This window comes from Parus major, chromosome 1, assembly GCF_001522545.3.
Source record: "Parus major isolate Abel chromosome 1, Parus_major1.1, whole genome shotgun sequence".
In the NCBI taxonomy this organism is placed as follows: Eukaryota; Metazoa; Chordata; class Aves; order Passeriformes; family Paridae; genus Parus; species Parus major.
Window position 1 is genome coordinate 11,289,285 of NC_031768.1, and position 22,758 is coordinate 11,312,042.

At 35.5% G+C, this 22,758-nt stretch overlaps 1 protein-coding gene and 1 long non-coding RNA gene across 2 annotated transcripts in view; one reads left to right on the plus strand and one right to left on the minus strand.

The window, feature by feature from the left end:
* The window catches only part of IL1RAPL1 (interleukin 1 receptor accessory protein like 1), a 678,633-nt gene that overhangs the window by 230,121 nt on the left and 425,754 nt on the right, over positions 1–22,758 (minus strand). The window lies entirely within an intron of this gene.
* LOC107203133 overlaps positions 18,534–22,758 on the plus strand; it is a 25,453-nt gene continuing 21,228 nt past the window's right edge. The window contains exon 1 of the long non-coding RNA XR_001521004.2: positions 18,534–18,664. This is a non-coding gene — a long non-coding RNA (uncharacterized LOC107203133). The remainder of the gene's footprint in view (positions 18,665–22,758) is intronic.

Genomic DNA, 22,758 nt, shown 5'->3' on the forward strand with positions numbered 1-22,758 from the left:
CAATTTCAAAATAAAAATATAAATAATTATTTAAAAAATATGTTATTTGGTAGTGGAAAGCAGAGAATCATGAGAAATAACGTGAACCTTATGAAATTTCACTTTTACTTATACAAAATATACTAATACATATATACATATAAGCTACTGTGTTCTTACACTAATGAGCTCTTATAAAAATCAGTTTTGGTAGGATACATGAACATCAGTTCTGTCTTGTTTCAATTTGTTAGTTCTTCCTTTCCATCATCAGTTGTCAAACTAGAGCAATAATAAAAACACATCATGTTATTTTGCTCTATGTGAAATGCATAAAGTATGTAACTTGATAGCTTCTTTCAGATGATTAAATGAGATCCAGAAGAAATATTACCCTTACTATTTTAATGGTATTTTTTTCTTTAATGAGCTCAAAAACAGCTACTTTAATTTTAATGATTTAGTTTTTCATTTACATTTTAATTTACAATTTTAATTTACATTTTGTTTTGACCACAAACTTGGTTTGGGGACTTCAAGAATGACTGCCCATTCCTTTAGCTTCAACATCTAAACAACTTCAAAGATGATATCATGTAGAGGGAAAAAGTATGGACTTAAAGTTCTTCCATAATTATTTTTCAGTTTTGTTTAGGTTGTTGAGGTTTTGCATGCTTGCTTCCTTCATTTTGGGTGGGTTTTTTGCTTCTTTATTTGTTTGTGTTGTTTGGGTTCTTTCCTTTGTTTATTGTTTGGGGTTTTTTTTAAGTGTAGCTATTGAATAAGCATAATGCCTTCAGCTTTGTGCTCTGCTCCTCCAAAGGAAGACCTGAAACTCATTAATCATGAAGGGGTTGTGCTTTACCTTGTGACATTGATCATGCCAGCCCCTAATCAATCAAAAACACTGTAGGGGCATTTAACTCAGTTTGAGGTCTAGCGAGAAAAACCATACATTATTCAGAGAAGTCTGAAACTCAAGGGTCAGGGAGACAGATTGCATAAAGAACTGCAAAACTAAAGGAGTTTGAGGTTCTGACATGGATGCAATAACTTCAGAGAAGATGAAAAGTATGGAATAACAGTAATGGAAACTTTATTTATTTACCAAAACTACTGTAGTTTTTTATCTCAGCAAGCTGTCAGATAATAATGATCTTCAGATGCAATCAACCTGTGTGAATTTAAACTCATGACCTGAATGTGACTGATCATACATCCCCCTATGACTTCTTGAAGAGCAATTTGGCATTTGGAATTACTTTTTTGAAACAGATAAAAGCATAGGGATCTTTCCATTATATAAACAGGGATCAGACAATATATGCTAAAACCATTTCTTCTAGTCCTATTGCTTTCAGCTTGGGATAAGAGACAGGTCCCTGACTTGCTACAATCACCTTTCAGGTGGTTTTAGAGAGCAATAATGTCCCCCTGATCCTCCTTTTCTCCAGGCTGAACACCCCCAGCTCCCTCAGCTGCTCCTCACCACCCCTGTGCTCCAGACCCTTCCCCAGCTCCGCTGCCCTTCTCTGGACTCGCTCCACACCCTCAGTGCCTTTCTTGTAGTGAGAGGCCCAAAACTGGACACAGCATTTGAGGTGTGGCCTCAGCAGTGCCGAGTCCAGGGGGACAATCCCTGCCCTGCTGCTGCTGCCACACCATTGCTGATCCAGCCCAGCTGCCTTTGGCCTTCCTGGCCCCTGGGCACACCTGGATCATGTTCAGCTGCTCTTGACCAGCAAACCCAGCTCCTTTTCCACTGGGCACATTTCGAGCCACTCCAATACTCCAAACCTGGAGTATTGTCTGGGATTGTTGAGATCCAAGTGCAGGATCCAGCATTTGACCAAAGTTGAAAGTCATGCAGTTTGCTTCAGTCCATCAATGCAGCCTCTTCAGATCCCTCTGCAGAGCCTTCCCACACTCCTGCCCAACTTGTGGTCATCTCCAAACTGACTACAGGTGCTCCGGATCTCCTCCTCCAGATCATCCAAAAAATTTCAACAGGATTGGCCCCAGTGCTGAGTCCTGGGGAGCAGCACTGATGTCCATCTCCCATCAACTTCTGGGCCCAGCCATCCAGTCAGTGGAGGAAACCAGGCACCTGTGCAAGCTATGAACAGCCAATTTCTCCCACAGAATTCTGCTGGAAATGAAGTCAAAGGGTTTTCTAAAGCCAGGGGAGCAATATCCACAGCCTCTCCTTTACCTGCTAAGTGCACCATCTCATTATAGAAAGAGATCAAGTGAGTCAAGTGGGACTCACATTAAACATCTCAGGCTCTCCCTTCTCCTTTGCCATTATACTTCCCTCCACACATAAAGGACAAAAATCCTCCTTAGCCCTCTGGTTGTTAAGGTATTTATAGAAATATTTTTAATGCCTTTTATGACAGTAGCCAAATTGATTTCTTGCTGGCCTCAGCCTTTCTGATGTTATGCCTTCATAACCTCCTGGCATTGTAATCCTCCTGAGTGGCCTTCCCCTTCTTCCAAAGGTGGTAGGCTCCCATCCTTTTGTTCCCTGAATTCCACCTGGTTTCCAGCCAAATCTTTCTGTTCAGCCAAGCCAGTTTTCTTCCCTGTTGGCTCATCTTTCAGCACATAAACACTCCTGCCCCTTGAAATTTTCCATCTTGAGGCATGTCCAGCCTTCCCAGACTCCTCTAGCCTTCAAGACTACCTCCAATAGGACTTTGTCAAACTGTCTTTTAAACAGACTTCCCTCCAGAATTCAAAGTAGATGTTCTGCTAACAGCCCTGCTTTTTTTCACCAATCATTCATCTGATTATATTGAATTGTTTTACTTCAGCATGAACAACCATTCTGTAATGCCAGTTATTATAGTCCTACATCCAATTTATTTAATTGGCTAAAATGGGCAGAAATTGGCATTTTCAGCTTCCAGAGAACATTCAACTTCCAAATGACTTAGTCTGGTTTCTGAGTGAAAAATTCATGCTGCCAACTGACCAGTCATCTCTGATCAGGTAGCTCACATCTAAACAAACAACCAAAGAAGCATTCTTCAGGAAAAATTACACAAACAGATAAATCTGAAATAAAAGCATACACATAATAAACATGCAAGGCATAAGAACTTATATCTAACAAATTGTATTTAGAAATATTTACTAATTTCTTCTCAGTTGTTTCTGTACCATTATTCATTTATAAACAAGTAAAACATTCTTTTCTACACATTTCAAAGGTACAAGCAGCACTTAAAAATGGATAGTGGTGTATTCTTCAAATATATAGGTTGTCCTGTTATAAATATTTAATAGAATCTTCAGTTTAAAAACCTCAGGCTTTTATTTTCATATAATTTAATTTCTCATTGCTTTGCTTCTTGTTTTGGTTTACCCAACAGACTATGATAGATTCTGTTGCCTGTTAAAAGCTCTGATCCAACTTTATCCAAGACAGTTATACCCCTTTATTTTGCTGTTTGCAGACTTTGTGCATAATAAGACAAAAATTGATGCCCACCAGCATTTTCCTACAAACCATATTTTTCATTTGCTCTCATAAACAGTCTTTGTAATGAATTGTCACATTTACAAAACCATAAAAATTCAAGTGTTTTTTATTTCGGTGGTGACTGTATGAAATACCACTTTAGGGTATTCCAAAGGTTTCATTGGCAGTGTCTGATAGAACTTAAATGAAAAATAGATACTTGGGTAGGCCTTTGCTTTCAGCAAACATTTTATTTGAAAAACCAGTGAACTCTCTCCCATGAAATTACCATTCTATATAAACTCCTCAAATTAAAAATGTGATATTCAGGCAGCTCTCAAAGCCCATTAATGCTCAATACACGCTGTGACTTCACCAAAGCTCTGAAAGTCATCTGTGGTCCCTCTAGGCATCCTTTGCTCTGCCTGTGCTTTACCACAACCAAGCACTTATTTAGTGCATATCAAGCTATTGCAAAAGAAAAAAAAAAACAACAACAAAAAAAATAAACTTTTGCCTCATGGTTTGCATCTTCTTTTTCTAGTCTGTGTTTCATTATTTCCCCAGGAATTAGAAAAGGTTCACAAGAGTTTAGCATTCCCTCCATTGAAAAGGGACCTCTATAGTAACACAATATTCGTCTTTCAGAATTTCTTGCATCTTGGATGACGTCTCCAGTGTCTAAATAATGAAATTTCCATTTCAATTGATGTTATCTACATCATTAAGATATGGAGATGGAGATGCAAATACAGAGAAAATCTAAGTCTCATATATTTACGAGATGAATTGTTGAACATTTTAAAGGTTTCAGTCAAAGCTCAACATTGTAAATATTAGTTAACTAAGTTGTGCTAAAAATTTGTGACTGCTTACCAAGACTTGGGAGAGTTTTGGAGAAGCAAAGCCTCATATGTATAGAATATATTCCTAACTTAAGCTGAAAGTAAAAATCTTTCAGCAACTACTCACATGAAGACAAAGATTCTCTTAATGATTTCTATTACATTAATATATTTTACAAACCACCAATATAAACTGGCACAGAGTTACGTTCCTTTATTCATTACTGCAGAAAGCTTAAATTAAGTGCATATCCTTGTTTGCACAGGACTGAAGAACAGAGCATGCATTTCTTCATGTTTTATAATGGGTGCCTAATAATGCCATTGTTTATAAGATTTATTCCTTCTTTCCTTCAAAAAATGAAATTCTTCTTAAAAAAGACATTGTATGTTATTTTATTATTTAAAGAGTTCTAGTTCAGAGAACACAAATGGCACTAAATTCATCAGTGTCTCCCTATCATGGTTAAGCAGAAGGATTATAGCAAAGAAATATTTTTTTCTGTGCCTTATCTTCAGTCTCAGAAGGAGAAGGGTATGGCAGACCTAATTATATTCACAATGAACTCAGAGGAAAGTGGTTCTGAGGTGAAATTTTCATTAAAACAATTACTCCTATCTCCATATGTTAATTCATAAACAGATTGTGAACCCTAGGATGAGGAGTTTCTCATATGTATCAACTATATTTAGTGTTAATGAGATTTTTAAAAATTTGTCATGAGAAGTCATGTACCTTGAAATTTGATAAATTCCAGTGACAGAGAGGAATAGACCCATTCAGACAGGAGCCTTCAAACTATATTCAGAGCATGACAATTTTCCTCCATGCTGCACCTGAATTACCCATTAACTAGGATAAGTGGAAACAATCTGACACCAAATGTCATCAGCAAGATACATAAAGGTCATTAGTTTGTTAATCTTACCCTCAGCACTTGTACAACATGGGAAGGCATCACTTTCGTTACATGCCACAAGAAGGGCAATGATAAAGAACAATAAAACATCATTTGAGAAGACTTGCAGGTGAGCCTTCAATAGTAAAACAGAGTAACAACAATTGTGTTACATGTTCAGAAGTCAAAACTTAGGGCACAATTTTTGACATAAATTTAAAGTTAAAAGAATTTTAGCAGTTTCTTCATGGTTATCTCGGACAGTATTTAGTGATAACTAATATGTCATGGTAAGTTGTATATTTTTTATTACCTTTGAAGCTCAGCTCTAAAAGTTATTTCTCATTGACATGACTAGGACGTTGCAAACTTTAGCATCTCTCTTCAAATCAAGTAATCCCTTCAGTCTAGTTGATATTGCAAAATGTGCTCCAGGCATTTTCTTTTTAGCACCATAAATGAGATAGCGTTCAGCTCTCTCGCATACTTATGCTGCATATGAAAGTAAGGAACATTTATAACTATTGCTGAAATAGGGTGATGTTAAAAATCTAAATTTAACCTTCAGAAATGTGAAAAATGATGCATCTATTTCTATATTTTCACTCAGATTAAATATGCTTACACAATACAGAAGATCTGCAAATTTCTGAGTTCATGAAGAATTAAAGTGTTCTGATGTCCTTAGCTGTACATCTATGACCAAAATCATAAATGAGATGAAGTTACTAGGGAGGCAGAAAAATAATTTTCCCCTACTTTTGGTTATTGTCAAATGCATATTGATTACTGCAAAAGATGGCATTTTTTAAAAAATAAAATAATGATTTAAGGGTTTTTTTATTTCACAACCAGTTGCACTCATATGGTCAAAGGCAATAGGCATCTAATATTAAACTCAGTCTAAGCAACTCTCTCAGTAAATATAGATTGAATCAAAATTGAGGCATCTCAATATCATTTGGGATTTGAATCATGGTAATCAATGGAAAAGCAAACTAAATGAAGTTCACAATGTCAATGTTATTTCAGAGGAATAGAAAAACCGCAAGATTGTGAATTTTGACATATTCTGTTATTTTTTTCCAGCAAAATCAGTATTCGTATTTTAGGGCCGCTATTGTGAGCACTTATGCAGAAGCTCAAGCCAAAACATGTGGTTTCAGTGAGTGAATTATAACTTTGGGAAGAGGAACAGAGGTAAATTTCAGAACAGACCTACAGGCTCAAGCTACACAGTAAATTTTCTGTGTCGGAGGCATAAAGACTCAATCTCATTTAAAATGACAAACTGCGTTTCCCTACCAGCCTCCCCTACATTTATCCCTGCAAATCAGTGGTTGATATGTACGTCCTCTCTGCTATTTTGATTTAATTTGATCTTGTATTAAAATTATTATCTGTCTGAAAGTGTTCTATAGAGATACACAGGTTTCCTAGATTACTGCAGTATTGCTAAGGCAGTGCCCTTTAAATATCAGTTTCATCTGCAGAGGCTTAAAAGACTTTGAAGCGGCTGGTGAGATAGAGAGGTGACAAAATACACAATTTGTATTTTCTACATAAATGCTAGAACTGTGGCACAGCTATGGTGTATTTCTACCACTGAGTGTAAGGGGCATTCCATGCCTTCCTCTGCTGCAGAGCTGAGATATAAGCTATTCTACTTTCTACTCTCTTATTCTCTTTGAAATACTTAGGAAAGAATTGAATCTGAAAATTATTAAAGTACATATCATAAATAACTGATAAGCTATATTACAATTTTGATTTAGCAGGAGCTTGTAATAAGAGGAGCCAATTGTGTTAATAAATATGCTCACATGTATATCCAGAGAGGAGGAGGGAAAGGGAGAATAATTTCATTTCCTATTGAAATACAGTAGAATGCTGAAATACAGCATTCTCTGGTATAAAATGAAGCAATTAACAACAGTTCACAGACCGGAAGTGATTATCACAGCCAATTAAAAGTGCAGAGGATAATTACATTTGGCAGACTGCAAACCCTTGCTGGAATCTGTCCAGAACACAGGTCCAGGCCAGCAGCTCAGTTAGTCTGGAAGCTGCTTCCAAAGACCAAGTGCCCAGGGTGAGTGTGCCCAACATTGGCTTTCACACAAGCAGCTGCTTGCTCAGGAGCTGGCCAACCAAGCTGTCACAAGAATGGTGCAGCAAAAAGAGATTGTCAGCATCTATCAGGCAATAATTAAACCTCATCTCTGTACTTTTTTTCAGGCATGTACTTCCTTTCTGTGTATCAGCTGACTAAATAATTGCCACAATTAAAGGTGCTTCAGTCAATAGACATTTCAGCTGATTGATAATTTCAATGAAGCTTCAAAAAGCCACCACTGACATAACTTTATCTTTTTTCCAACTGGCATCACCAAAATTCAGGAAGCTATTATATTGACAATCAAGTTTAACTTGATATTTTCTGAATGTGCCCGTCAGACACCTGTTTTTTGTTATGACATTGGAATCCTATTTGTCCTGTATATGCTGGTATATGGTGGTAAAGAATTCACCAAGTAAAAAAAAGAATAAAAAACTTTTAGGCATAACCTAAACTCAGAGTTCTTGTGCTTCTTCTTCCTCCCTTTGTATTTGCTCACAACGACCTCAACAGCCTCCCAGTAAATAAAATGGATGAGGCAAGAAGCATGGAACAGAAAAATGTTCACACAGAGGCATTCATTCTTATCCACATCTATTCATGCTACCATGCTTTGTTCACTGATATGTTTTCAAAGATGCAGAGACTGGATGAGCCTGGCAGGCATCTCTGGAGATTGCTTGGTCCAAGCCTCTGCTTAGAGCAGGGTCCATGACAGCAGGTTTGTCAAGTTGAGTTTAAAATATCTCCAAGGATGGAGACTCTACAACATCTCTGGGCAACCTGTTCTTGTGTGTGACAAGCACAATAGTGAACACTTTTATTTTTATTTTTTTTTTTAATATTTAAGTGGAATTTCCTGTGTTTCAGCTCGTGCCTATTGCCTCTCATCTGTCTCTGGGCAGCACTGAGAAGAATCTGTCTCTGTTGTCTTGACTGCTCAATCATGTATCTATGGACATAGACAAGTCCCTCCCAAGCCCTCTCCTCTCCAGCCTGAGTGGTACCAACCCTCTCAGCCTCTTCTCATTTGTCAGATGCTAAAGATCCATAATTTGGATCCTTAATTTAAGGATCCTGATTTAATAATAAGCATCCCTAATTAGGACCCTTAATTTAAATCCCTTCCCTGGGCTTGGTTCAGTAAGTCATGTCTCACTAAAACTGGTTTGCTGGTTTTTTTAGTCAATTTTCTAAGATTTTTTTTTTCTAAGAAAAGAAGTACAGCTGTGCTGCCACATCCATTTGAGAAGTAGCTACAATTGAATTTTGTGGTCCAAAAATAGCAGCAATACACCTAAAACACTGGTCCTGAAATTAACTAGCATTGTCAGTAAAAATACCACATTTACTAAGGAGTTTTCTAAATAAATGTATGAACTTATTTTTTCTGTAACTAAGTTCTTTAATTCAGTTTCTATTTTTGCTTTCCATAATTACTCATTTTACTATGAATCTCCTGTAATTTTGTAACTTACATTCGGTTTGCCTCTCAATGGAAGAGGTTCTTTTGGTACTGCTGATTTTATATGTGTTATTAGATATGGAATAAGTTATTCAAACCTATCTAATTCAATTTTTGCAAGTAAAAAAAAAAACTTTACAATATACTAGCTCAAGGTATATTGAACTGTGACAGATTTATGTGTTTCTCTCCAATTTGTTGCTGAGGTAAAAAAATGTTTGTAATGAATGATGAATGGGTTTGTCTCTGTAAAAAAATATGGATAATATCATATCATACCTGAGGGTTTATTACTATATTTTATGCTTGTATTTACTAGTTAATACATAAAATAATGAAAATACTTATACCATTTTATCATCATTTAACATGTCCAAAGTTTGTTTGCATTTAATCCCAGAAATTTCAGCATTTCCAGAAAAAAATGAAATTGATTTGAAGATGAATGATAAAGATGAAGATGAATGAAAATGCTTCTTATAAAGTAATAGTACCGATGTATTCTAAAGTATCTAAGAATAATATTATAGTCTTGTCTCTTTCATCATATTTATCAAAAAAATATTGTTGGGATTAATTACCATAAAACCATTAAGAAGTACTATAAGTACATTTAGGAAATTAGGTGGTTAATTGAATCAACTACATTAAGTTTTCTTTCTGGCTCAGGGTGGATCCAGCAGAGACTATTTTGGAAGACACAGTAGGTGAAAGGGTGCTGCCTTATCTGAACCCCTTTGGCCCACAATGGGAATCTATTTATGAGAAAATGTAGAGTTGGAAAAGTGGAGCAACAAGTCCAGTGTCCATTTCATGCCCTTCTGAGTGTTATCAGTATGAAAATACCTAAGGAAAGAAAGTTCCACTGATCATCAGCCTCATGCTGTAAACTGGAATTTCTCTGTGTGTGGCAGTTAAGTGAGAAAGATGAAGAAGAAATAAAGAGTAAGCACAAATGAAAACACAAGGGAAAAATAGATGAACCATTTGAAAACGATCATTAGAAAATTTGCAGCTAAACATTTCTATAATGTTTATGGAAAATTTCTTCACTGCAGTAAAAATTATTTCATTTGGCAAATTCAAGCATGACTACTGAAAACTTAATGCAATGTTTCAGGAGGGCATGGAAACAGTTTAGAAATAAGCAGGAGAGCTGAGTGTTTTATTACTCTCTGGTTGTATTGCTGTTATTTCCCAAGCCATCACACCAATTACAGACCCTTACTGGGGACTGCATGCTCAGTGAGAACAGGAATAGATATATTGATCTGTATAAAAAGTAACTCATTTTCTGTAGATGGTGTCATCAAAGAGTCACAACTCCCATCTGCAAATGACAATATAGCTCATGTTCTTAAGCATGCATTACAATGGATCCATATGAATTTGTTGCTAGATAATATATTGGATTCACTGAATATCTCTAAAATTCACATACAGTTCCATTTAGCATTACTAATTTGATCATATTTTTGGTCACCTGGAAATTTCAGCTTTCTTGTAAAGCTTAAAGAGGATGCAAACTGTAAACATAATGATAAATCAACTCTTAGGAAAAATATTTAAATTATATTTAAGATAGTACTATTATAATGGAAATACTTTGGAATTCATTTTGCTTCTGCTTAAAATAATATAATTTCATTTGAAAAATCAATGAGAAGTGTAGCATAGGAGCTTAAGAATATTAAATATATATATATACACTGAACAGAATAATAGTATCCCTCAAACCTCATTTTATTGTATTTCATATGTAGGAATGACTTTTAACACCAAACTACTTCTGCACTTCCCTAAAATTATCTGAAAACCATCTTGACATCATTCAAACCCTAAACAGGCTCTTACATTCTAAAAACTTACTCTTTGCTCAGTACTTTGCAGCTCAGCCAGAGGATGCTCCTCCTACCCACTTAAACAGTGAAAAGCTCAAGGAAGAGATCTTTTCTATTCCTTTTAACATGGAGCTATATCCTTAAGAAATCTTATTAATTTCACATCAGGACCTATTCAAGCAGACAGAAGAGTTTGGAAATCTGGGCTACTTAAGTTGGATTGCAAGGAGCTGAAGGCTGCTGCATGTTAATGGGCACAGTGAGTTTTAAAAGATGCTGCACAGAAACACAGAAGGGATCTTGTGTGGGGAACCAGTGAGGAGTTACACGGGACTCTGCTGGTGATGTGTTACTGCTTTACAAGTTAGGAGGACTAAAGCTAAATATTTTGTGTCAGGGAGACCAGCTGATGATATCCACTTTGTTTAGAAACAGAATTACATGGAGACACCAAAGAGGACGCCCTAAAATCTTTTCTTCCTTACAATGATTTATGCTTTATTGGGTGAAAGGAAAATATTTATATGGGTTAACTGTTATCAGCACATAAGTGTTCAATGGAATTCAGCTAATTATTAACTCTTTCTAAAAACCTGTAAGACAGTCTTTTCCTTTAAGGATGACACTCTTAAACTCTCATCCAGGTATCCAAACTCGGTTTTTGCAATTTTATTGAACTCCCTAAAAGACTTCCACTGTTTAGTGTTTCAGAGGGAAGATTTACAGAGAACAGATGGAAATTTGAAGTAGAAGCTCATTGGTTAACCACAGAAAGCAATGATAAATTGATAAAAGTAAGTTTTTTTTGGGACCATACTATTGTCACCAGATAAGGTGACATTAAGGAGTAATGACTAAAATTCAACCTCTTTGTCATCTTTAGTCTACTAAATTCTATTCTTCCATTCTACTGAAAAATCAAATTTTTTACATATCAACCAATTTTTATACAAGGGGATGAACTACATTTAAATAAAAGCACATACTGGTAAACTCTAAACATCTTTATGACTGATAAAGGTAAATGTAGAGGTTCATACTTTGAAACCTTCATATATACTTGATTTCCTGCTCCCATCAAGTCTTCAAAACCAGTCTTCCATCACCCTCTTTATGGATCAAATATTCCATCCCATGCAAATAAGCACAACAAAAGAAAATAGTGAAGAGAGAGATGAATTTGAGCACCATTCTTAGCACCACCTTTGATATTAAAACCTTTTGAGCTTCTGAAAACTCTGAATGTTTTCATACTGTTTACAATTTTGTAGCCATAAAATACTTAGAGATACGGTGTTACAGCCTGAAAATATGATCAATTCAAACTGGTGAGAAAATATCAATTCTCACATCCCAGGCATATTAATCCAGCTGCAAAATGAATATAAGAAATTTATTAGTAGTGTCAAAAAGCAAAATATGTCAGATTTTTAATCCTTGAAACTCTTGTTGTTGCCTCTAAATTTATTTAGAACAGATTTAACATTTCCATTCCAAAAATTCTCCAATATTATTTGCATCAAGTAGCATATTTTATAGGCATCAGTGTTTAACTTTCAGACATAAGCCTAATTCTATTCACTGAGTGTTTAATGAGGTTAAAATACATATTACCAGGTGGGAGTATTTCTTATTAGCATTCTCCTCATCCTAATTGTGCTGTACAACAGTGGCACAAGAAATTGTTGATCAGTTTCAAATCCTGGCCTAACATGTTCTTTCTGAGTAGTCATTTTTATATGACAAGATATTTGCAATTATGTGATCAAGCTTTAATTCCATGGCACCCCTACATGAGGAGTGCATGGCCTACATCTCTCCAAGATGCTACTATAATTATTTTACACTGGTATAGATTCAAGGATGAGAGTAAGGGTAGAGTGGAAGAATCTAATAAAATAGAAAAATTAGTTCTAGTTTTACCAGATGCTGGACCTCTTTTGCCTGGCTAAATGAAAACTATGCATTGGTCATTTTTACTAAATTAAAAAAAATAAATAAAAAACTAAATTAAAAAAAAATATTCTGTATTTTCATCCATTTGAGGATGAATAATGTGAAATCCTTACATACGAGTGATTGAAAGTTTATTTTGTGGATTTGGAAACTCAGGTACCTGAATAATTTGCTGTAAGCTGGTATTTAGTTTGCTGTCCTACTAATTTCTGTATTTGGAGTAACAAGGAAAGAGGTTAGATGAAAAAGTGATGATTTTTTGATTTAAGATTATGTATCTTAAATCAGGCATATCTGGTAGGGAACAATGGCACTTAGTGTTTATGTTGCAGATGTTGCATGAGACCTCAACACACGGTTAAAAAAAAAAAAGGAAAAAGCACAGACTAAAGAGATACATTGTCTAAAAAGCAAGAAAAGGAAAGTACAATTGTGTCTACTTTTCAAAGGAAAATGAAGGGGCACATAAGGTAAATGTCAGAATGAAAAACAGGAGTAGAAAGCTGGGAGCCCCTGAGCCCATCAGCCGTGAATCTGCTCTTCATCTCTTCTGTAAGAGTCCAGCTGCATTCAGGTCTGAGCAGCTGGTGGCTTCTGCTGACCTTGAATGGATATATTATATGGATGATCTCCCCAGCCACAGACATGGGAAGTGAACAGAGTCTGCCCTAGTGAAGACACAGACACAACTCTGTGCATCAGACCATCGCTGATTGTGGCAAGAGCCCAGATGAGCAGCTCAGAATAACCTGAGTTTGGTTTTCTGTCCCAATGTTCATGAACAGGTGAGGCAAAGCTGTGTACTGACCATCACCACACACATTTCGTGTGTTTGTCTGTGCTTTTGTGAAATCTATTTTTTCTGAGGGCCTTCAAGATCAGGCTTTGGGAGTATATTTAGGTGACTGCCTTACACAACTGGTATTTTAAATTGATCGCTATTTTATCTGTATGCTTAAACTTCTGGTTATGTAAAATAAATAAACACTCTAAGAAAAGCTAGAAATAAATACTGACAGATTGAAGAACTCCAAACCAGCCAAACAAAGTCTGAGTTTACATCCTTCGTGAGCAACTTAAAATTCCAGGGTACAGAATTTTTGAGACCTGGTTTGTAACTCTGAGAATTATGAAGTATTTTCATTGGTTTGAGCATCCTATGCATTGCTGTTTAGTTGGAGGATTTGAAATCATCTACTTGTAGATTTGAGAACCAGAATATTCAACAGTATAACAACTGCATCTTTTGAACCCTCTCTGTTAAAACTGTTGAAGCATCTTTGTTCTTGGTTTTCAACAATGTAACTTCGAATAGAATCACCAACTACTAACAGAAAAAATTTCAAACCAAGAAAAAAATACCATTTTCACACAATGCTTGATTACAAGAGTTGATTTCCTCCCCGCAAGATCTTGTGGAAGATTTTAAGATATATAGAACTGTAAAAAAATGTGAAATGGAGTTTGGAATAAGACTATTATAACAGACAGCAATGGAAAAATTCCCTGAACTACAAGTAAGAGAAGACTACAAAATATTCTAGGGAAATGTCATGGTCAGGACATTCAGTTCTTTCATTTCTCCTTATATAACTACTATGGGCCAAAACTGGAGATATGGATTCTTTCAGGGTAGAATTAGTACCTTTAAGAAGAACTTCTGAAAAGTTCTGTAATTAAATCCCAGAATCCTCTAACTGAAAACCATTTCCCAAGACTAAAAGTAAGAAGAAAGCTTATTTCCATGAGCTACAGTACACGATAAAAGGGTTTTTAAATATTAAATGATATATACAACCAATAATAAATGTATTCTGTATGAATGTGTCCTATTTAAATTTCTCAGCATTCGCCTTCAATGCAGAATTCATTAGCTACTTCATTTGTCTAAGAGAAAACATAAATACACACAGTAACTACTCTCTTATTACTTCAATGAAAAATTCATATCTTAGGCTACAAATCTATGTTTTGTTCACTTGGTTTGCTATCTATTGGGAAATTAGTGTTGTAATTCTGCTTTTTTGAAATTATTTGGGTGTTCAGGGAGAGAGAGAGAACATGAAGGAAAGCTGATTATTCATCTTGTTTTACATACATCTAGTCCAAAACAGCTTGTATATGTTATTTTTTTTATAGCTCTAAAAGCAGTACCCCTTGTTAATAGCATCAGTTTTAAGATTAAATCACTCCTTATTTAGTTACTACTGCAACATAAGACTTTTTTTCTTTTTTGTGTTCTTTATTTTAATTCAATGTATTCAGAATTACTCAAATTCTCTTATCTATGATAAAAACATAGCAATCAGGATATCTGTCTATTAAGAAAGTGATAAATGTGCTCATAAAAGGTTAAAAAATAAATTACATTCCTTGAAGCACTATTATGTTAGAGTGACGAATATGCTAGGAAAACTTTACAAAGATAAAATCTTGAAGAAGTTTTCGGCATTACTAAATTAGTATCTTAGTAATAATTATATATTTGGGTTTGTAAAAGAATATACTGGGTCTGTAAGTCATGTCACACCTACTCTTCTGGAAACTACTAATTTGTTATTTAGTATTAAGATATATCCCTTTTTATCTCATAAATGACTTATTTAAAAGCAAAAGTTGGGCTAGTTGTGTTGTATTTCTTCTTTCAGTACTTTATGTACTCCTGCTATTTCAAAAACAAAACACATCCGTGTTTTCATTCTAATAAATCTAAATGTACCTTTTGGTTCTGATTTATCTAAGAGATGGGACTGGGTGACAACAGGAAAAATTAAGAATGTAAAAAAGATGAACATAGAAAGCACATAATAAATAGAAATATCATGCACCATTAAAAGTTACTCTAAAAATAAATTTCAGTAGGAGCCCAAAGTGATGTCAGGTATTGGCAGCAGAGTCTGATAAGAGAACTTCCAGTCAGCTGGATCATAGATGTGTTTCCCCAGAGAGGCTCAAGATACGCTGTAAGCACCTGATGCAAACATGAGGCAGTTCCAGTGCCAACTAAAACACTCTCACATCAATACAAACCTTTAAAGACTCTTTTGCATGAATAATATCTTTCTCTAAGGGAAGTTTATCGGAGGGTGGAGTTTCCAATGGACAGAAATGCCTCATGAAGGAAGCTGGAAATTTCAACATGGTTATCAACCTAAAAAAGCAATTTATGAGAATTTTTCCTCCCTTCTTAGAGCTAAACATGATCTAAAATCACAATTAGCCCCAGGGTTCATGATGCTTTGGGCCACAATTCTGACACATACTGGGTAGTAATGTTAGCATTGATAAGGTGACAATTAGTCGTGTCAGTGAGGTTTGACTCACCAAACCACAGCCCCACTGCCTAAAACTGACTTTTCTTCCATAAAGTATGATACTAACACTAATGTACATTCATCTGAGAGGTATTTTCCAATTCTTTTCAGAGAAGAAACACTCTACTGAGCTCCATCTCTCCCTATGAAGAAGGAAGCATTGTTTCTCAGGTCCTGCAGTCCTGTTCTCAGGAACAGCAATATGAAGGAACTTCTGTCAAAGGGGCCTTTACTCTCATCCTATATTTGCCAGTGTACATTTCTCTTCTTTGAGAATACAGACAAAATTATCTTCCATGCTTTTTTTCCCCCTTTCTTGGTATCTGTCATTATTACTTTAACATGTATATCTCAAAGAAAGAAATTAGAAAAGCAGCTGCTTGGAAAAGAACTGCTGCATAGTTTTCTGAAAAAAGTGTTAGCTCGGATTCAAAAAGATTTTTTTAAAAAAGATCAAGCCAAAACAAAAAACAACCAAACAAAATATCCCTGAACAAAAGAGCCCAACAAACTTTCTTGAAATTTCTGTGATAATGATTATTTTTAGAAACAATTTCAGCTGGAGATTATATCTCTATATCAGCTGCAGCCTATCATACTTAAAAGCTTTTGCCAATGTGAGACCTGTTCTAAATGCCAAATGCAGAGGAAATATCCTTCCTACCTTCTGCTTCGTATTTCTGCAGTTAATGACATTTATTACAATGTTTGCATAGGGTCCAAAACCAGAAATATCTATCCTTTAATGAATAGAAGTGTTGAAGAAAATGTATTTACCCCAATTTAATGTTCTTTTTTTTCCTGTCATATTTTTTTATTTTTTAAATTTTTTTGGCTAAATAACTGGAAGCTTTCAAATGTCTAAAAGATAAGCAATTTCAAAACAATAGAACTGTCATTCTAGGGCTACTTTGCTACACAGTCTCTTTCCAAAGTAATTTTTTTTTTTCTTAATTAATCAGCCCATACCATGCTTTAAAAAGCTTATTTATTTAAGTATTGAGAAACAAATTAAAGAAATATTAGTCCTTTTTCCAAGTCAATGGAATGCTACTCCAGTTTGACTATATTCTGGTCATTTAGGTGAACGCAGTCCTAATCTGATTCATGCAAATTTATTTCAGTGAAATCATAAGAGAACAGAGCAAAGCAATTTTATTTTCATGAATCTTATTTTTCTGGGAGGTCACCCTAAGCAAGACAGCAGTGCTGTAGTGGAGGGAATCATTGGAATCCATTGGATATTTATAGTTTATATGCTACAGGTGAGAATTGTTGGCAATTAAAAATGATAACCAAGAGCCCCATGTACCATGACCTGCACCAGAGATGATCAGGAAAGACATAGTCTTCAGTTTTGGTCAAAATTAGGGGAAAGATTTGGTTCATATGAATTATATTTCAGGTCTGAACAACCTATTACTCTTACTTCCTCTTACCATGTGTTTACCTATGTGCACACACATGGTTCTATGAATGTCGTGCCTACTTTTGAATTCATTAGGTATCTACTTCCTTGACAAGCAACAGTCAGAGAGGAAAGGTTTACCTGGAAAAAAGTCAGGGTTTCAAGACAGATTAGTCCTGTTCCACGGGTATTTTTTCTTGTTACAAAATAGCACTAATGGCAGAGAGAGACATAACACTAAGCCTTGACCTCCTGGGGGAGCAGAATGACTGTCCCATCTGACCCCCTTTTCACTGCTGGGTGAGAGAAAGGGGCTGTGAAATGGTCTGAGGGTCAGTGAGTGAAAGTTTTCCATGAAAGATGATAATCCAGGAAGGAACTTTAGCCTGCATTGTTATCCAGACAATACCTACAGGGTAAATACAGTTGCAACTACCTATTCTGTAGCTCTACACGTTTCACAGCTGTCTTTTTCTATGTCTGCAATTATGAATCTCAGAGCAGTATTAATTCAAAACATTAAATTTTTTAGCAGCTAGTTTAACTTTTAAAAAGAAAAAAGTCTTTCTATAAATCATTCAGGGTGACTGGTGCGTTCCTCTGATGTCCAAATGCTTCTTCGGCACATAATGAAATTATGCCAAGCTGGAATTACAGAATCTGAAGTTAATATCTGAAGACATTTCTGTCCCTCAGAATGTGATCACAAGAGTTTATGACTGCAAAGGCAAGCAAAAAAAAATGTTGCATGCCTCTATTTGTAGTAAAGAAATTGGGAAATGTGTTCGAGAACATTTTCTGCTTTTTATTGAATACGAAACTAAAGATTGTTCCCAGCACTGCCACATCCAACCTATCTTCAGTTTACTAGAAAAATCTAGATTAGCTAGAAATGAGCAGCTCTTACCTGCCAACACCACTACAGGATTTGACAGGCACAGGCAACCATGTATTGTGCAGTTTTCACTGCCAGTTTGATGTGCTGCCTGGTTTAGAAGCATTGGAAACTTTAGACAGAAAAACAATTTAGACAAAACAACAAGTGGGGGCTGCTGGGAAGCATTTTGCACAGCTCACCTTCAAGGAGCAGGGGCAGCCTGAGATCCAGCAGGGAGAGACACTGGTAGCAGCATGGGAAATTTTCAGCTGACCATGATGGAAAATTCCACTCCCTGTCTTGGCTCTCAGAGCGAAGTTCAGTGTTTAATTTTGCAGCAGTTTTGATGAGATAGGAGCTTTAGAAGTGCAATGCAGCCATGAACTTAAAGGCAAAGGCTTGAAATTTGGGCAGGATGCTGACAGCAGACTGCAAGAGTTCTGCTTTCACATCTTGGGACAGGCAGAACAGGCTATCACTAACTTCTGTTTGCTGGTGAGTTCTGTTTGCTTGTTTCGAATCAATACTGACTTTCTGAGTACAAATACTGATTTTTACCCTATGAATTAATATTTGAAAAAAAATCAATGATTTAAGCAAAAATACTTACAATTTAACGGGTTTAATACATTTAAAAATATAAGCACGCTGGTCTCATGACAACTGTCTCAAACTTCATTTTAAACCTCCAAAATACTGTTTGAAGTTAGAAAAATATTCAGAGAATACCAAATGAAGTCTGGGATCCTGATAGAGCAATGATGAATTTCAAATACAAAAAGAAAAGAATCACCTCCTTTTCAGGCCATTGTCAAGAATTACTTCACACACTAATACTGATACCTGCTGCCAGCTGCTGAAATATGTGGCTGCAAAATATGTCTGGGGTGAAGGGATCTTGTAGTGACATGAGAGAATACCACACCTATTTTCATAGAATCATAGTATCACAGAATTGTTACGTTGGAAAAGATCTTCAAGTTCAACTGCTAAAAACACTTAAAAACAAATATTAAAGCTGACACACTGCACAAGCTGAGCAGACTACATCACAGTCCTTCAACATAAATGTTTGCAGTTTAGCCTGGCCCTGACTGATGCCCAGACATCAAGGGGTAATCATCACCACCATCTAGGAGTAATTTGGATTCTCCTTAAGTAGGGATCAATACATTTAAATTAAATTCTAGCCCAGGTAATCCAATTTTCTTATTTTCCGTTTTCTGGGAAAAACAAACAAACAAACAAAAAAAAAAGCCAAACCAAATTTGAATCTAGGCAACACTTCACTAAATATCTTGATTTGTCATACAAGAATTGTTTTTTCCATTTCTATATCAGCTGCAAGCAAATTATTCAAAGATATCTAGAAACAAGAGATCATTTAATTTCAAATGAAGTTATTTATCCTGAATAGCAAAGAATCATGATGTCTTGAACCAAATTCTTTATCTACAAACCAGAGCAGAGAGGTTACTTCATCTTCCCTGTACTATAATGTACTTTTGGGATCCTGCCTAATAGTGAGACTGGTAGTGCCACCTCCAAAACCATTCAAGTCTCATCTTCTCTGAGATGACCAAAGAGGGTGCCAATTATTGCTGACTGTAATGGCATTTTCTGGGATGTAGACATTGTCAGACAGGAATTACAGTGAGATATGCCTGTTAATTTATAACAGGAGTTTAGTGCCTTTTTGTCCCTCTTCTCATGAATCTAGTACAGATGACTGAGAGATTAAGAGAGATTTTGAGTTCCTAGTCTTTGAATTCATCAGTAGTAAAACTAAAGATTTTTTGTTTGTTTTTTTTAAATATCTCCTAACCTGGAACTGTCTGAACATACCCAAAAGCTTCTGCCTATGACTGCCCTTGTAATGCAGCATTGCAGTAGCTGTTTAGAATGTGTTTTTATTTATTTGTTGGTAAGCCTGTTTTTCAAGAATGACTGCCAGACAGGGGTGGCATTTCACTGACTCCAGCAGTGTCACAAAAATCATCATTTGATGGAGCTACTATGCAAGTTACAAAATTATGTCATTCACAAAAAAGACTTTGTGAACATTGTGATCTTTCAGGCAGCACATCCTAATAATTCATTCCCACTACTACTCAGGGTTTTTGAGCTGCATTTGCTACAATATCTGCCTTCTCTAACATTTCCTCCTCCCAAATTTCTTCACTTACACACAGTCTAAGTTCTCAATTATATTTCTTAAAATTTATCTATGCATTCAATATTCCACTGACCATTAAGACTTGGCTCATGACTCTGAAAAAAAAGAGATTCTAAATAATTTTAGTTGATTTTTCCTGGTGTACTAGGCAGAGATAAATCTTCCAGAAAAAAAACAATGGAATAGCAAGCAATTTTTAAAGTCTTGTTTTCTAATGTAAGCATTCACTTTCCTACGGATGAGATATGAAAAAAAGATTAGAAGAATTCTAAATGCTTGTCTAGTTGTCAAGCTGCCTCAGACTCACAATTTCAATATTTACAGCTTGCACTCTAACCTGTTTAACAATGCTTGGTGAAGTTCCAGGCATGTGGATCAAGTCTCAAAGGACAATCAGGTTGGTGTAAAAACAATTTGGTATGTGGATACAAAAATATCACCTTAAATTTAGCAAACAAAATTAATAGTATTTCTGATTTTTCCTAGCTAAGGTGTTCTGCTTTCACTCAGTGCAGCAGGAGGAGGAGGGCTTACTGGCTGCAACAGATTATTTGTATAATAAAGCCATATTAAACATTAATTTTGTCTCTTAAAACCTAATATTCTTCATGCATTTATATTTCAATATTGTTTACTGTTTGCGCATAAGATGCAGAGATATCTCTCAAATGTCTGTATAGATAGCTAACATAACCCTACCCTAGGGAGGGAGAAAAATGGGTTTATATATTTGACAGTGTTGTTTACTTTGCTATAATGCCATTTCTAAAATAAAAGTAACAAAGCAAGTAAAGGAGCATCATGCAATGGATTACTTAGTAATAGCTTCAAAGGCAATTTGGAGCCTCTCACTTTTTATATTCCTTAGAATGAGCACAACAGTTATAAAGGTTTTCAAACAGGAAAAGGTTTTATGCTGCAGTTGAAGTATTTCATGATGACAGGTAAAGGCAAAGCTGACAGGTAAAGGCAAAGCTCTTCAACATATTCCATATAAATTCTAAAATGATTTTGAGATGTACCCTTTGGAGGGGCAGAGGGAAATCATGATTTTTTAAACAAGTAAATGATGTCTAGCTGTGATTTTGGCTGATGTTTTCACTGTTTCATTCCATACAAACTTGGGCAGCAAACTTTCATGAAAGCATCATTTCAGTAAGAATCAGGTAGGGTACATTCATCACCAGGTAATATAAACAGAAATACATCATGCAAAAATTTAACTAAATATCCATTACATTTGAACTTCTCGGGAGTTAGAATCTAAATACTTATGGCTTAAACTGAACAAATCTTGTATAACAGTTGTTATACAGCCTGCTGGTACATAAATGTTAAAATAAAACCTTACATAACCTTTTTTTTAACATAAATTAAAAACAAAATTTGGTGTGATAGCTATGACAATCCTAATGATGTAGCAATATTCAATTTTTAAAAATCCATTTAATAGTTTAAAGAGTGACAAATACTCTCTACTATAGCTGTAGCAGTATTTTACCCGTCCCAAATATTCATATTTTTAATTACTTTTCACAATGGCTTGTCTTGTTTTTCTCTCCCTCTGCTATTTCTTTTTAGAAATCAGTTGTACAGAGTAAAAAGAAATCTAAGCATATTCATTCCACTTCTATTGTTTTCTTTAATGGAATGTCAACAACTATTGTAGTTCTGAAGAGCTCCATTGTACCACGGACTGTTGAAGCCAACAGTGGGTTTTAAAAGCTGTGATTATAGCAGCCATTCATGATGACAGATACAACTGTATTCATTTAAATATATTCAGAACTTCTAACTACCTCACCAGTCTTTAGTGTCAATACTATCTTATGAAAAATGGTACGGATTCCCACAACAGGGAAAATCATAGTTGCATTTACACTGGGCTTCCTGTAGAAAAAATTAATCATTGTCATCTCCACATGTATTTTTCCCATCTCTACTGGTGGAAGACTTACTCCTTCTGTATTTGCATATGCATTTTCTCCTGAACACCATATATTTTTAAGGGCGTTGTTGCAGTCTTCCCAGGCTCCCCTTGCACAGTAGAAAGAAATATATGTTTGTCTTAAACAAATGCTCTATCCACAACTATTCTACAGCCTTCTGCACAGAGCAAAACTGTCATCTTACTTAGGAAAAAGTGTTGGTGTATTACTCTAGGCATTAAAAGTCTGCCTCTTACCTCATAGAGGAACTTCCTAAAAATCTAGCAGGATTTTTAAACTGTCTTTCCTTTGTTAAATGTGTATTTTCCTTCCAAGGCAGAAAGTTCTATATATTTCTTCAAAGATGTGTTGCTTAAAATTTGGTAAAGGTCAAATACAGCTAAACACCTTTATAACTGTTTTCTTTTTTCCTCACAAAACAAACAAACAAAAAACCAACAAAAGCAGCCTCTCCTCTCCTCTCC